An 18,211-nucleotide genomic window follows, 5' to 3' on the forward strand; every position below is an offset into this window, starting at 1 on the left:
AGATGACGCAAAGGTAATAATAACTGCCTGTGTAGGTTGTAATATAAAACCACTATCGGATTTGTTTTTTTTTCATTATACGCCGAACAGATATAATTTTTTTGTACTTGACAAAGATTTGAAAATTTTTTTGTTGGACATATGAATGGGTACGGAGGAAATCACTACAGACAATTCAGTGGCACCAGCTGGGATGGACGCCTTAATATTTTGTTCCCTTAAAAATGTCGTGTTGTCTAGGAATGTATTAGCCAAATTGGGTCGTTCAAACACTACTCCTATCTTATATTTGTTGAGTTTCTTAAGATATTTAATGCCTTTAATGAAATGCGATAAGTAGCTACTAAGAGTAAGCATGTCACGACTACCAAGTGGCTGTTCAGTGACACTCTCTATGAAGACTATAAATTCATGACCGGCACCTGCGTCTTCCGGATATCGGCGACAATAGTCGGCCACCCTATATGGCAAATAAAAGTTCTCGTGGTCTTCCAAAACTGTACGCGAATCTGAGTATTCGCTACTTTCAGAGGTGGAATCTAAAATAGACTCACCTTTATCTCTTTCAGGCTTGGTTTTTTTCCGCCTTTTCGACATCTCTTAGCACAAACCTAAATCACTAAATATATAGACTTACTTATACTAAACAAATTAAATGATAAACATATACAAATACTTAGATACTTTTCAAAAATATGAGGATGATATACAATATAATAGAAATATTTAATTTTATAGTTAAGAAGACCGCCCTAAGCAACCAAGAGTTCCCGCGCTTTTTTTCGAAGTCATAACACTTACTCATATTTGATATTTAAAACGGTATACAGATTCACAAAACACGACTTCACAGACTGACTTGTAAGTGGCTCATCAAACTTAGCACCCCAAAAAAAAATTTTTTTCTATTTTTGAATTTTCAATATCGCATATCGTTAGTTCGTAGTTTGTTCTTAATTGTTCGCTATAAATAATTGTTTGTTCTTTTGTTGTTTATTTAAAAACAATTAATAAAAAATGGGGGGATTATTAGTAAATAAATAAATAAAAATAAAAAACGCCTACTATTTGGTTCTGGCACTCGCCGGGCGCTGCCGCGGCACGCTACGCTCGGCTCGTGCGTTGTTTTTACTGTTCTAACATAACCTAACCAATTTTAATGAATTGCAAATTTTAAGAAAAAAAACGAGAACAAACAAATGTTTATAGAGAACAATCAAGAACAAATGGCGAACTAACGATGTAATAAAAAAAAATAAAAAAAAATCTTGAGCTCTTGTCAGTATAATAATACTCTTATCTATGGACTGACTACAGTCCGTTCACAGTTATGTATTTTACCTCTGACAGAAGTCATTATATGTTTTCTTTATGTTGGTGTTCCTGTCGAGTCGTTCTGTGAAGTTCCTAGCGTTTTTCTTTCATATTTGTGATATTTCATCTGTTAGCATGCCGAAAAGAATTCAAAGTAGCGTAAGTAGTAGAGTAAAAGTGTTCTGTGAGACTACTTCTCTCTTAGTTGTTTCCAAAGCCAAAATATAAGTTACATGCATATACCCTATACTAAAAAATGCATAAAAGCAACAGAACGGACAGATTTATTGGAACCAAATAATTTCTTCAGTCCACTTTGATGCGACACAAATAATAACAAAAAATAAAAACAGCTCATTGAAGTAGCAGGTAAAATTTATTCATGGAAGTGAATAAATTTCCCGCTCTCACCTCGTCACGTCGCAGTTACAAACCTACCTTGGCTGATACCAACTCCAAAAATAACATTAATTGTAACTACATCATACTGACGTATTAATTTGATTATAATTTTAGGCAGTCTAATATTTATCAATTCATTTTACATAAGAGAGTTCTAAAAATAATTTTAAGATAAGAAGTGGGTTATTTTATTGTATTTTTTTTAGGTATTTAGTGAATCTGAAATACAACTAATTTGTCTGAATAATATGTGAAGACCTATTAAACGTGCTGCTCATATAGGACAGCGCTGCTTAATGAAACCAACGAAGTCAGGCAGATACTCTACGAAGAGTGCAAAAATAGATAGAACGTTGCGTCATGGTGCAATGCATCAACGAATACAAGCGCATTGCAATATGATTACAGTTGGAAATTCTGCTATACAGAAGGAGTAAAGTAAGTAAGCAACTTAGGCCATTGATCGTCATATTCGACCACGATAATTACTTGAGCATACAGACGTTACGGTAAATGACTGAAATATCTCGATAGCATATAAAAAATTCGGCCGAGTATCGTTAATTTGCCCCTAAAAAATGAGGATTTCTGTTACTTTATGATAGATCCCATAGAACTTTATCAAACTCTCATCAAACTACCCTTGAATTTTTCTTTCCAATAAAAAAATCATCAAAATCGGTTTGCGTGATATTGAATTATTCTTCCATTTTTCACGCACATTAAGTATGCAAATTTAATACTTAAGTATATGGTTTTCTCATGGATACCATTGTACGAACTAGACTAAATTAAAATGGGACCGGACCATTTCCTGATCATTATTAGAGTTCTGACTGTAGTATATTTTAATCATAAGTGATTTTATGAAATTATATTTCATATGTTACGGTCCTATAGTAAATTAATTATCATATACAAAACTTGTAGAATACTTGCCAAAACATAATTATTTGTTTTAAACATATATCGCAATTGTCTGAAACATTCTTGCGCTCACACTGTGTTGCCAACAAGTTTTTATACAATTATAAAACACATGTGCGTTCACATATAGATCTGAGACATGTTTGATACAGTCTGATATATTGGCAGCCTACACACCAACATAAGACATACATGTTCTTAATAAGTATTGTTAATTTTATTGAAGTTTATGTATAATACTTATTTAAAACAAGTTTTATACTCTATTCATGCTTGGTGGATAAAGTTTTAAACATTTACCGGACGACCTCTTTTTTTGTGGAAAAGAAGAAGATAAATGGAGTGGTCAAAGACATAAGCTTTATTAGCAATATTTATCTCGGCTTATAATATTAAGATATTCTTTATAATCGTCTATGCATTAACTACATTTTACCTTTGATAACCGATGCAAATACAAAGAAGAATATGAGTCACCAGTAGCTAGAAATCTCAAATAACCAGCTAACAAAAACAAAGCGCGTACGGTTTCCTTCAAGGCCGGCAGCGCTCCTGTGATTCCTCTGGTGTTGCAAGAGAATGTGTGCGGCGGTGATCACGTATCACCGGGTGACCCGTGCGTAAGCTCGTTTGTCCTCCTTTTCCATAAAAAAAATATAGCTCTGCTGGAGTGATGGCATCTCGGTACTTTGAATTCTGCTAAGAAAAGTATGGTGCAACTTTTTGAAGCAAATTTTCCAAATTTACTGGTCTCATTCTAACAAAATTTCTGAATCCACTTCTGTCTTCTATTCTTAAATCATTCAATAAGGAACGATAGGCCCCGTCTTGCTGTCGTCTCCTCAAAAATGATCGCGACCAGTACTTGCGTGGTTTTCTTGAATTTCCTTCATTCTGTATGATGTACAAGTATACTGCACTCATGAAGCAAAGTTGTTGTCAAATACGTGTATAATACCATGGTGTGAACGAGGGGTAAGAAGGCTACAGAGTACCTACCTACGATATACTTCCTTCTTGCGCCAGTGTACTAAATTTATGGTTCTGTATCGTGTGAGCCCTTCCTTCCCTCACAAGTGGGATCGTTTTAGAATAAAATATGATTATTCTGTATTAACATTATTTACTTTATATATAATTAAATATTTTGTATAATAATATATATTAGGCCAAAGACTGACCGTTCTACAAAGTCCGTTTCCAGAGTTGGCAAAGGCTCCGTCACGTCTTCAGGCAGCTCCACAGCAGAATCTTAATCCTCATTGTAAGACTCTGTAATTATAAAAATCTATAGCACAATTATACACATACAGAAAGAAAATTTTATTACTAATGCTATCGCAGTTTGTGTAAACTCGCGTCGAAGCTCGAAAATACGATGTCAATGAGCATTCCGCACATACTCAGTTGCTCATTGATTAAAATTGCATGAATAGCGATCGACCCCCGAGTTCCGACGCTTCACTCGTGACTCGTCAGTCGAGTCCGGTCGGCCTTGCTGTGCCTTTGTGTAACGCGGAGCATATGACAGATCACGTGAGTATATCTGCGATCGTCGCGAGAACGTGACGATGCTCGTACATTGATGAGATTATTACTGGTGATCTGTATGATTCTATGAGTTGATGTACAGCATTATGAAATGGTTCTTATCAGAGCTAATATTACGTTATATTAAATAAAATGTTCTTATCAGAGCTAATATTACGTTATATAAAATAAAATGTTCTTTTCAGAACGAATCTTTCGGCATACGCTTATTACAGTTATTATGCACGATTACTATTTCTACGATCTATAATGCTACGTTACAAGTTAGATATTAGACATTTGTATTAATTGATATTATTGGTTGTAGGTACAGCTACAGGAGTCCCCGTCAAGTGAAACGCATCGGCAACTTGATGAGTCAGCCTGTCCTTGACATTTTGATAGGCTGGGACGTCAAGTTGTTCGTAGGGTCTGGTAACGTGGTATTTCGGGTATTGGTGGTATGTTTTTCAGGTATGGTATCGGTAAGGTTTTGAGTAACTTGTACAGGTAAAGGTAATGAATATAATGTATTGTTTTCTTCAGTTTCATTTAATAAATATGCAGGTTTTAAACGGTCGATCGATATGTTTGTTTGTCGACCTGGTAACTGAATGGTATAAACTTTACCGCTTCGTTTGATAACACGGTACGGTCCTTCATATGGTGTTTGTAATGGTGGTTTTCCTGAATCTATTGTAATAAACACATGACTGCATGTATGTAAGTCTTGATGAACAAATATGTGTTTGTTATTACGATGTGAAGTAGGTGAGTGTGGTTTATTAGCTGCGATATGGGTACGTAATTTATCAACGTAGGTATGATCCAATGAGGTAGATGATGTTTGTGTGTTTATGTCGAAGAAATCACTTGGTAGACGAAGGTTATAGCCGTATGTTAGTTCGGCGGCGCTAACGCCTGTGTCCGATCGTAGAGCTGCGCGCAGGCCTAATAATACGGTTGGTAGTTCATTGACACATGCACAGGTGTTCCTTAACCTTGAACGAAGGGCTGTCTTCAAGCAACGATGAAAGCGTTCTACCTTTCCGTTACTCTTTGGGTTATAGCTAGTACTTCGTATCCGTTTAACGCCCATAGTTTTCATGAGGTTGGTAAATAGAGAGCTTTCGAATTGTCGACCTTGATCACTTGTTAGTGTCGCTGGGCATCCAAATCTCGAGATCCAGTGATTGTATATGATATCTGCAATTGTGTCGGCTATAATATTGTCGCTAGGGATTGCCTCAGGCCAACCAGTATGTCTGTCGATCATTGTTATCAGATAACGATGTCCTTGAGCAGAGGTAGGTACAGGTCCAACAATATCTATGTGTATATGCTGAAAACGATCGCTTGCGTCAAAACATTCAATTTTGCTGACTGTGTGGCGTTGTATTTTACTTTTCTGACAATTTATACAAGTTTTACTCCACTTCCCGATGTCGATATTCATTGATGGCCATAAGAATTTTTGAGATATTAATTTACGTGATGTTCGTATTCCTGGGTGAGTAATATTATGTACACTATTAAAAATTTGTTAGCGGAATTCTGTAGGTATGTAAGGACGTGCATGACTTGTTGATGTTTCGCAATATAATTCTAGGTTCGTGTTAGGTACATTTATTTTCTTGAAGGTTAAGTTTGGTTGTTGAATGAGTTGTGTTATGCTGCTGTCTCGCTCTTGTGCGTTTGCAATCTCGCTGTAGTCGATCGTAGGTGACACTGTTATTGTTTCTATTCGACTTAATGCGTCGGCAATAATATTGTTTTTTCCACTGATGTGTCGAATATCGGTTGTGAATTCACTGATGAATAATAATTGGCGCGTTCGGCGTGGCGTTTCGTTTGCAGTATGTGTTTTATTCATAGCGAATGTGAGGGGTTTGTGGTCTGTGAATATAATTAATTCACGTCCTTCAAACATCTTACGGAAATGTTTCACTGACTTATAGAAGGCTGAGAGTTCTCTGTCATACGCTGAGTATTTCTTCTCCGCCTCTGAGAATTTCTTTGAGAAGTAACCGAGTGGTTGCCAATTATTTTCGATGTATTGTTGTAGGACTGCACTTACTGCATTGTCAGACGCATCGCAGAATATTGCGGTACAACCACCCCCTGTGATGGGTGAGCGAGTAAGGTAGCTTTGGATATTCTTGCACTCTTCGAATGATTGTGATGCTTCGTCGGTCCATTCAATTATTGTTTTATCACGTTTCTTGACATGGTGTAGGTAAGCGTTTAGTGGAGCTTGAATTGATGCAGCATTCGGTATGTGGTCACGATAGAAATTTAACATGCCTAGAAATCGTCTTAAACCTTCTATAGTTTTCGGTTTTGAATATTCGGTAATGGCTTTAATCTTCTCTTCTGGTGGCTGTATACCGTTTTTGATACGATGTATCCAAGAAATTTGACTTCCGTTTTGCCTAAGTTACACTTCGCGGGGTTGATAGTGATATCGTTTTCTTCCAATCTTCTAAGAACTGTTCTTAGGTGATCACGATGCTCAGTCTCGTTTGCTGAGGCTATGAGCAAATCGTCGATGAATGGGAAAACGTAGTCTAATCCACGGAGCACTTCGTGAATAAATCGCTGAAAAGTTTGTCCCGCATTCTTCAGACCAGGACACATGCGAGGAAATTCGAATAAACCCATTGGTGTGATGATAGCTGTTCTCTATGTCCTGTTCCCTGGTCTTCAATTGTTGGTAAGCGCGGTTGAGGTCGATTGTGGAGAATATTGTTTTGCCAGACAGATGATGAGTGAAGTCCTTGACTCTGGGCACTGGATAACGATCGAGTTTGGTTATGCTGTTCAATCGTCTATAATCACCACATACTCGTATATCTCCATTCTTCTTAGGTACTATATGGAGTGGTGAAGACCATGGACTTTTACTCGATCTGCAGAGTCCTTGTTGCATCATGTTTTCGAATTCTTACTTCACTATTTCATAACGATGAGGTGGAATGGGACGAGCATGGCAATGTAATGGAGGTCCTTGTCTTTCAATATAATGTTCCACGTTAATTTTTGGCGATAATTGCATCGATGTTAATCTCGTGGTATCGGGGAATTCGGCGAGTATCGCGTGGTACGGGGCCTGTATATCAATACTTCGTATTGAGGGTGAGGTCGTTGACATTATTGGCGCGTTAATTTTAAGACTTGTGACGGCATCAATTAATCTTCGATTTTTTAAGTCTACGATAAGTTGATGGTGGTTGAGAAAATCGGCACCTAATATTGGTTTCGTGACGTCAGCTACAATAAACTTCCACTTGTATGGTCGACGGAGGTTGAGATCGAGTTCTAATGTTTTCTCACCATAAGTTGAAATTGTTGTGTTGTTTGCAGCGTACAATTTAAATGGTAGAGGCGTTGCTTTCAGGCCTATTTTTCTTGGTAGGACGGATATATTAGCACCGGTATCTACTAAGAATGACATCTTTGTTTTCTTGTCTGTGACAAAAAGGCGGTATGAAGTGTGAAGGACGCCGGGTTCGCCGCAGCTAACGTCCGTTCTAGTTTCCCGATGGCTCTTTCTTGAAGCTGCAGGGCGTAGTACAACGTCGTGCTTCACTACCAAATCGGCGATGGTAAAGTGTTGGTGAGCTATTGAGTGTGCGGGAACGGTGTTGTGACGAAGTTCTATTGCGAGATGACGAGCGAAATCGGTGGCGATGATATTGTTGAGATGGCCTTGACTTGAGTTCGGCGACTTCTAGTGATAGTTTTCGTATCTCGTTAATAAGGAATATACAGCATTATGAAATGGTTCTTATCAGAGCTAATATTACGTTATATAAAATAAAATGTTCTTATCAGAGCTAATATTACGTTATATAAAATAAAATGTTCTTTTCAGAACGAATCTTACGGCATACGCTTATTACAGTTATTATGCACGATTACTATTTCTACTATCTATAATGCTACGTTACAAGTTAGATATGAGACATTTGTATTAATTGATATTATTGGTTGTAGGTAGAGCTACAGTAGTAAGTACAAGTGTGCTTAGGGCGGAAACGACAAATAGTTGATATAACTGTCTTATCTGGAATCTTAAATTTGAAGAACCAAGGATTTTGAGGGATTTCAGGTTTGAGTTCTCCATAAAATTTACCTTTTGAATTTTAGGATACTTGCCATAAATTGGACCAACTCTCATACATCCTGGGTTACAGGATAGCGCGCAACTCGTGAGAGAATATTTCAAAACATTGGAGGAAACCTGTTTTAGGCTTTTTAAAGACATCTTCAACCTGTTCACAGTCTTTGCTTTTATCTTTGCTACGCACTACGCCACACTCACTACTGGACATAGTATTTAAATTCTCTTTGCTCACTACTGTTCACATTCTCTTTGGTTAGAAGTGATTTGGTAGTGATTATATTCTCTTTGCTTTTTTTCTCCGCGGTACGGCAGTAGGTACTGTACCTACGCAGTTAAGTTTGAATTTAGATTTTTGCGAGCCATCAGTCAGCAATAAGTAGGTGTTATATTTTATTGAGGTAAATTGTAAGGTGTAACATTTGGAATTAATTTTGGACATTGGTTTTCGTTCCTTCATCATGAGAAACACCTTAGAAAAACATCGATATCATCCTAAGAGATATATATAATAATAAATATATTCTAAATGAGTTATTTCATTACTTATTAGTTATAGAAAAAGTATTCTTTGGTAACAATAGATTAGTATTAAACCTTAGCACTTATAATTGATCTATTTGTAACATTAATTTTTTTACGGTTCGCAATTCTCATGATCGTATGACAAAAAAGTGGCTTGTGCCCACAAATCATTCAGTACTTTATTAAAGTGCTGAGTAAAGTAGTTAGCTTCACTTGCTACATTTATTCATAATCAATTCCAAACTTAACAAACTAAGCAAACCATTAATTTAAACATATTCAAGACAGGTAGTCATTGTATAAAATTAATATAATAAAATATTCTTTATATTTTTCTCAGGTACAACTATCATGATGTTTTGCAATGTTTGTGGAGTAGTTGATGAATATTATGATGAAAATTCAGAGGCTGAACATAATGCTACCCAAAAACACATTTGTAACACAATTTTACTAAATTACAATAATAATAAGTAAGTTTTCTTAAGCTTTATGTTGAGAGCTTTAGCATATTTTTAATTTAACCCCATACGAGGTATTTCCTATTGAATTAATTTCTAAAATTGTTTCAGACGTTGTTTTGCAAGTAACAGAGATGGTGTTAAAATTGTGTGCCATTCGGAAAGTCTTCCATTTGGTGATGCTAAAATCATGAAGGTTGAAAATATATACCACCTAAAGATTAGAATGACTGTAAGTACTTACCATCTTGTTGTAAAAACAGAATTTGAAATGCATTATTATATTCAAACTGGTTTTTTATCACTACTATTGTGCAATGAGCACATGCATTCCGAGGTGAATGGTATATTTTAAATTGTAATTATTAAGTACAAAACTATGGCTCACTTCTTGCATTAAATTCAAATGTAATCTCGGATAGACATCTAGGATGTCTCCTTTTTAAATTTATACATAACTATTATTAAATTGATTGTTAATAATACTTTATGAATATAGGAAAAAATGATGTGGGTTGTAATATAATATTATATGTAATGCCCATATTTTGTTGATACACCAATCAATACAAGGCTTTTGATATATCTGGTATTGTAAGTGAGAAAAGGTCGCAGTAATCTTCATGATCCTGCAACTTCTTGCACAAACCAGTGCCGGCTATCCCAGAAAGTCGGCAAACCTGCTAGGCATCAGAGAGGGTTACTGGAGAATTTGTGCTCATTGGCCACAAATTCCGGAATTTGTGGCCATAATACTACACTACATATCAAATGCTGTGGTATTTTTTCTGCCTCCATGCATCTTCTGCTTAAAGAACTCTCTCTCATATCTATGCAGTACCTAAATAGGTGCATGTGGGCAGTGGCCGGTTTTAATATAATTTTGTCCCTGTATAGTCTGATATGGATGTTTGGTGATAGTTGATATTCGATGGGACTTATTTTTTATACAGCTTTGGTCTAATTTGGATGTTTGGTTAGTGGTTCCATTCCATATAATATAGTTTAATATCTTTTGGCCAGTTCATCTGCAGTGTCAACCATTTAAATGCTATGTACTTTGCTGAATTGTAGGGTACTCTTTACATTTGCAATGAATTCAAGTCAAGGACTATGGGGGTGTTATATTTTAACACTTAAAGTATAGATTCCTTCTGCATAATATTGTTTGGAATTAGTGTACTATCACCGCATCTTGTGAGAGTGCAACTACATTTTCATTTATCTTGCAACTTAATTAGAAGCTGTATTTGGTTTTGAAATTTAAATTAAATTAAGAAAGTGTGCTCCCATGCATGAATTTGTGTTCTCGTCTCATATCCTACATACATACTGCAAACAAAATCTAGTACTGATATTTTAGATGAGAAATCCAAAATCTGTTATTGTGTTTATTGTGACAAAAATTACCCAAACTTCAAAAAAAAGTTACAAAAACTAACCTTAAGAGCTATTGTTTAGTTTATATTTATTATAAGTGACACTCCGCAACATCGTTCATGTCATAGTAGCGACATTTCAATAAAATGTTTGAAATAAAAGAATGTTTATAAAATATGCTGTTATGACATTTTTTGTTCATAATGGTGTGTTTTGTTACATTATTTTTATTCTTACATCAATAATTTTCGCAGTGCATACAATGTTAAAAATATTTTAGGTAATTTTTTTACACCTAGGGTTACATTATTGGAGTTTTAGTAAGGAAATTTTTATTTTTTTGAAATATAATATAGCCTATGTCACTTGAGGATAGTGTAGCTTCCAAACAGTGACAGAATTTTACAAATTGATAGTAGTTTCGGAGCCTATTCATTACAAACAAACAAATCTTTTTTTTTTATATATTAGAGGGGGCAAACGGGCAAGAGGCTCACCGGATGGGGAGAGGTGAGGCAACCGCCCATGAACATCCGCAACATCAGATGTGTCAAGAAATGCGTTTCCGGCCTTTTAAGGTGGGAGTATGCTTTGAAAGTCCCTAAGTCGTATCACTTCGGGAAAACCGCAGCCGGTAATTGATTCCATTGTGTCCGGTGGAATGCTAGATGTCAACGTGATGCGGAAATTTCCTATTTATTATATTAGTATAGAAGAATAAAACTGGATTAAATTCTTTAAATACAGGCAAAACCACAACAGAATGTCAAGTTTACATTTGATGTTACTAATGAAATGAAGAAAGAAGATCTACTCTTTCATGGAGTTCAACTGGCTCACCCGCAAACACAGTTCGAAATGGAACCACACCGGTTCCTGTTTGAAAATGAACCTCATATAATTAAAAGAAGTAAGTACTCTTATTATCTTAGATACTTATACGTCTGTATAGAGCCTCTTGGTGTCAGGCAACACATGACATTTACAGGCCAGGGGTATTAGTTAAGTCTCCATGACTGCTACATCTTTAAATTCAAATATTTTTATTCAAAATAGGATTTAAAATAACTTCTTGAACGTCAAAAACTACAACCCATTCGAATTAGTATGCCTAAGACCTGAGAAGAATTTGCGCAAGAAATTCAGCGGGCTTTTTTTGTGCATTGTTTCCTCCATTCCCAGTCTGTGGTGTCATTAAGATAATCATTTATGTTATGGTAACCTTAACCACAAATGTTTTTTTTTAAAGAATTCTTTTGAATTGTTAAATTATAACAATCTCTAAAATGAAACTAAATAAAACATGCCTGATGAAAATTTTTTACAAAAACACACACTTTTATGAAATAAATATAAATTATGAAGGTATGTTGATTAATGAATAGAAGTCCACTAAATTCTTGGGCATTCATCTTTACCAAAATCTGTACTAGAGAACACACATAGATTATGCCATTAAAACTTATAGGTTCTCATTTGCTCTACATGTAGACCGCGAGGAGGCTGTTAAGTGTGAAACTCGTAAACAGTTCTGAACAGTATCCTGCGGGCCTACCATGAACTCTTATTGCGATTCAATTGACGACTTAAAATTAACTGCTTTTCTATTTCATACCACGACGTCATTAGAGCTATTGAATTTAGGTTGACGTCAAATTAAGTAGGAAATTGAATCGCATACTGTTTTAGTTCGTTCATTCATTCGTACCATGTGGTAACATATCAACCTAATTTGGATAGCTTTGGATGACTTTGACACATCAAAGTGAGCGATTCAAAAAATGTTGCTATATATTAGCGGAAAGTGAATCGTGTTGTTAATAACCTTAAAAAATAGCTAAAATACAGAAAAGGAAAATGGAGTAGACGAAAGATGAGATGAGGATTGGTAACGCCAATTGTCCTTAATAACACACAACCTTTTCCTAAACCCCTTACACCTTTATCCTAGCAACTTAGCCGGTACAAGTTAAGAATAAACCGCGAGCCGCGACATCTATGGTCGTATGGCGTAACACACATTCCGTCAAGTAACCGCACGCGAAGGTTGAGCTACCGCAATATTTAAGCATAAATCCAGGAAATCCTCATTCCTGTCGATTTGCCGCCGTGAGATCGTAGTGATTTCTTCGTTAAGTGTCCCGCGATATATATATATTGTGGTTCGCCAGCACACTCAGGCGAATATAGAAGAACCCAGGATCTTGCAGAAGAGGTGAGTACCGGCTATTCCCTTTAATCCAATGATTCCTGTTCTGTTCATCTGAGTACCCCTTTTTTATTAATACAGTCCACTTTAAATTCCCTGGCGCAACCAAGGATACTTTATTGGACTTTTTGTAAAACAAAATACTGAAAATAAATACCGAAAATGAAAATACTAAAGACCGTAAGGCTTCTGGCCTGTTGGCAAGAATGAATTAAAAAAAATGTACTCTGTGCTCCTGTCAAATCAAACCTGAATGGAGGTGTGTTCATAACCTCGTTTTAATCAGTTCATTTTTACGTACGCTATAAAGCGCACGTTTGTACTATAAATGTTCCGAAACGCAATGCATATGGTTCGAGTAAGTGAGACAGACTTATGCAACTACTGTAGCGTTATCTCTTTCTCACACCGCGGACCACAGACAAACTCGTTCATTCTTCCATAAACGAGCCAAACGCCTTTAAGTTATCGGCACTTCATGTTACGAAACTCAATTCAATACGATTCAGTTTAGGTACCTAAACGGAACTGCATCGGAATTGAATCGCTAATTAAAAGTTGATGGCAGGCCTTCTGGACTTTCGGACTGCGCGATATATTATGTATAGCCCCGCACTGACTGAGCGAGTCTGAATTGACATTTAATTTACTAATTGTTCCAGAAACGACTATTAAGAATGAAATCAATATAAAATTTTGTGCTCAGGACGTGGGTCAATTTGAGATGCCCATTATGTTTACAATCATTAGGAAAGCGCAGGAGAAAAAACAAGGAGGAAGAAATGAGAAAACTTTAATTTTCGTCAGGGAAATGGTAAGTTGATTCCCTTTTGCAGGTCACTTTTGGCTGGTGGCTTTTGATTTTCTCTTTGACTATGTACAAAAATGAAACTTGGCTGACAGTTGGAACAACTTAGATAAATTCATTAATGTGAAACAGTCAAACAATTAATTGACTGCAATAATAATTATGAAATAAATTTTGTATTTCGCATTGGATTTAAAAAAAAAAGTTGTTGGCACCTATTTTATTTTACATTTTAATGATTTCCTAGATTTTTATTAATACTGTAAATTGAAGGTATTGTGTGTTTTTTGTTTCTAATTCAGTGTTTTCTATCCTATTCCGATTGCTTGGTTTGTGTATCTCAAAGTTTCACTCCCCTTTGTTGGTCTATAAGGTACAAGGTCGTGACAATCTTACTCCAGATTTGGTAACACGTACAGATCATGTCCATCGCTATTTTTGTTGTTCAATAATCAGTGTTACGGTTATTTTAGTCTTCTGTTTAAGGTCTACATTTCTACATTTGTCTTTTTTAGTGATTACTACTATGATCCTTTTTATCGCTGTTTGACAGTGTGCAAGTTTGTCCCTGTGTAGTTTTGTTAAGTCCATGTCTAACAGCGACATAATATATACACACACACAAACTTTATGTAAGGATATTTCATTAATAACTTCATACCTCAAAAACTATTTGGAGTACAAGAATGAGTTGTATGCCAAAATGAATGTCTGTGGTGGCCACTTTCGAAACTTAAAGTAAAAAAAGGAAATAGAAAAAAAATCGCCCGGCTCATTACAACTTGGGCAATATTGAGTGGTCTGTCCAGTCATCGACATGAATCCTCTTCCACATGCATGGGACGTGTGACAAAGACAAGCTTTAGCAACTGTATCTCCAAACCAAACTTCAACCGTATTTGGTATCATTGTCCCATTTTTAAAGGTTTTAAGATGAAGATCTAACTTGTACTATGAGTTGAAATTCACACTTTTTAGAAATATAGTAATCATATACAACGTCGCCTATTTCTGCCGTGAAGCAGTAATGTGTAAACATTACTGTGTTTCGGTCTGAAGCGCGCCGTAGCTAGTGAAATGAATGGTCAATTGGGTTTTTCAAGAATCCTGAGCGGCATGGCCTTGTAATGGGTAGGGCGTATCAATTACCATCAGCTGAACGTCCTCCTCATCTCGTCCCTTATTTTCATAAACAAAATCATAATTAAAAACATTTTAAACGATGCTAGCTGTTGTATAATTCAAGCATAAAATTAGTTTCATTTCATTTTTGCTTATTAAGGAATTATTTATAGATGTCCTGAAATCCTTAAATAAAGTCAGTGTGTGTATATACGCAAGGACATTATTAGCTTCATGGAGTCTGAGAGTAATACTGTAGCAGCATGAATGGGCAAGGATAGATAATCGATATATAGATCCGAAAAGAGCTTTCGTGACCTCATGAGTATTCGTTCACATTTGAAAGTTAGAATCTACCAGCGTTTCGAAAAAATATGCCTCAGACCTGAGAAGTCCAACCGCAGGAAACTTAGCGGCCTCATTAAACAGTCTTCACCATACTTACATATGCTCTCTTAAATAGTGTTAAAAATGGGTACATAAAAATATAATCTGACAGCCAAAGGGGGATTAACATTTTAAAGGCCTGAATTGTTGAGCAATCAACACAGTAAAACACCATGATTGTATTCGGATAGATGGTAGTCAGTATGTGTGTTTGTGAGTGTGAGTGTGAAGGTGGGAATGTGAGTGTGTGTGTATTCGTGTTAATGTGATAAAGAATAGATATAACCTGATAATAAATTGTCTTAAATTACATATAATATTAAGATATGACAATTAAATAGTTTTGTTTGGGTTTTGTGTAGGTTGTTTCAGTGCAAGAAGAAGAAGGGACCAATACATTTGTAAAGTCTCCATATACAAATGAAAATTGGCCAGACAAGGATGTTTATCTGCCGTTGCTGAATCAACCGTAATTATATTGTTTTTTTTTCTGCTTGTTTTGTTGTTTTTGTCTGTCTGTCTTGCTGTTGAGTGTATGGGTGTTGTTGTTGCTGTTGAGTGTAACGTTATCGAGTGCCAAAAATAGAATTGCGGTTTTAAACTTTACAGTAAACTATTAAACTAAATATTATAAAAAAGCGCACAAGTGGATAGTCTTTATTTAATTTCAATAGTACTCACAAAAATCACAATTCCAAATGCCGCCATGTTTTAATAGAATTTACATAAATCACAATTCCAAATGCCAAAAATTCAAATTTTTGATTTTCTTACAGTGCCTTCGTCTTGTTTCTTTTACAAAAGCATGTAAAAAGTCGTGTCGTAACTTCTTCTTAATTGATGTATTAAACTTTATGTAAGAATATTTCATTAACAACTTCATACCTCAAAAACTATTCGGAGTACAAGAATGAGTTGTATGCCAAATAAATCTCTGTGGTGGCCACTTTCGAAACTTAAAGTAAAAAAAGGAAAATTGAAACAAAATCGCCTGGCTCAATACAGCTTGGGCAATATTGAGTGGTCTGTCCAGTCATCGACATGAATCCTATTCCACATGCATGGGACATGTTACAAAGACGAGCTTTAGCAACTGTTTCTTCAAACCAAACTCCAACCGTATTTGGTATCATTGTCTTTATTTTATTTCAATAGTACTCACAAAAACCACAATTCCAAATGCCGCCATGTTTTAATAGAATTTACATAAATCACAATTCCAAATGCCAAAAATTCAAATTTTTGATTTTCTTACAGTGCCTTCGTCTTGTTTCTTTTACAAAAGCATGTAAAAAGTCGTGTCGTAACTTCTTCTTTATTGCAGAGTGGAAACGAATTTTCGTAACGAACTCGTGCATAGTAAACATGTGTCTTATGGTATGAAAACATTGTAAAGTATGTCACCACAATTTAACGCAATATATATACGTATAATATGTGGTATGCGGCTCGATGATTGTAGTGGTTTTTGAAAATCCTATTTTTATTTCAAATGGTGAATCGCGCGATTTAAAAAAAATGCCTAATCTAGTCAAGCTTCAATCAACATTGGAATGAATTTTTTATCTCCTTTCCATTTATTATTCAATTGTATTTCTTTTAAATTACAATATTAATTGTTTAAATATCGATTTATGAGGTCTTTATTTCACCATTTATTTTATACTTTATTTTTAATATTTTATTGCTTTTTGGCTTCAGTGGAAGTATATTTTTTTTCTGCACAATTAAAGTGTTTATTTATCTACCTATCTATGTGCAACCAGTAATTAATATATACGAATAAAATTATAGACAAAAAGACGCGAAAATTATTTCAGTGGTACTTGAAATCTGAAAACTAAACAGCATTGTAAATAACTTTATCTACTAATACTATGTCAATAGGTGTTGGCTTGATTGTCTAAGAAAAACATATGATGTGCATGTTCATTTATTAATATATAATACATAACACCGGACACCGGTTACAATCAAAAGTGTAAGACGAACTAACTGAAGCATATATTGCGCATGCGAATTGCTAATATACTGCGAATTTCTGTGCATTGCATGCTGTTTTTTCTTTATATAAGAAGGTGCAAACGGGCAAGAGGCTCACGGGTTGGGGAGGCAATCAAATCCATGGACATCCACAACATCAGGTGTCAAGAGATGAGTTTCCGGCCTTTAAAGTGGGAGTATGCTCTTTTCTTGAAGGTCCCTAAGTCGTATCGGTTCGGGAAAACAGCAGCCGGTAATTCAATGACGCGTGTTCTTTCAGTATGTGTTATTGAATTCGCGCTGTCTTATTATAAATATTATTATTATACTAGCTGACCCAGCAAACGTCGTATTGCCATATAACATATAAAAAAAAAACAATTATTAAAATTTTGATGGAACCGATTCTCAGACCTACCAAATATATCGTACTACAATTTTTGTATTCGATTGCCATCTTGCAACCCTATATCGGTTTGGTGGATGGAACAGAATAATATAAAAATCGTGATACTAAAATAGTTGTAGATCGTAGAAGGGCGAAAATTTAAATTTGTATGTATTTTTCGATGCTGAATCATAATAAAACAAAAATAAAAAAAAATTGTCAAAAAATTCAAAATATAAAATTTTGGGGGATGAAAAATAGACAGTAGCCGATTCTCAGACCTACTGAATATGCATGTAAAATTTGGTAAAAATCAGTTAAGCCGTTTCGGAGGAGTAAGGTAACTAACATTGTGGCATGAGAATTTTATGTATTATATTAATAAATGTTTATTATTTTATACTTTATTTGTTTATTATAATTATATTAAATGTTTATTTATGTTGATAAAGCTTTGAATGTACAATTTGAAGGGATTTGTGTATTTAGAGATTATTATTAGAGATATATTGATGCGAGAATCTGGTATTTGCTGTATTATTTATTATCTATACTAATATTTAAATTGTGAAAATAAATCTGTATTTATCATTTCAAGCTCAACTGATTTCAATATAATCAATTATGGACATAGACAAAGGTAAGAGCTTTC

The 18,211-nt window shown here is 35.1% G+C and overlaps 1 protein-coding gene across 1 annotated transcript in view; it reads left to right on the top strand.

Moving 5' to 3' along the window:
* The first annotated feature begins 8,135 nt into the window (after window positions 1-8,135).
* Window positions 8,136-18,211, top strand: part of LOC126970236 (uncharacterized) — a 49,534-nt gene continuing 39,458 nt past the window's right edge. Inside the window, exons 1-5 of the mRNA XM_050816043.1 lie at window positions 8,136-8,284; window positions 9,162-9,294; window positions 9,394-9,514; window positions 11,410-11,572; window positions 13,534-13,685. The gene's annotated coding sequence lies outside the window, so the exon portion shown is untranslated. The remainder of the gene's footprint in view (window positions 8,285-9,161; window positions 9,295-9,393; window positions 9,515-11,409; window positions 11,573-13,533; window positions 13,686-18,211) is intronic.

This window comes from Leptidea sinapis, chromosome 20 (assembly GCF_905404315.1).
Source record: "Leptidea sinapis chromosome 20, ilLepSina1.1, whole genome shotgun sequence".
NCBI classification, from domain to species: Eukaryota; Metazoa; Arthropoda; class Insecta; order Lepidoptera; family Pieridae; genus Leptidea; species Leptidea sinapis.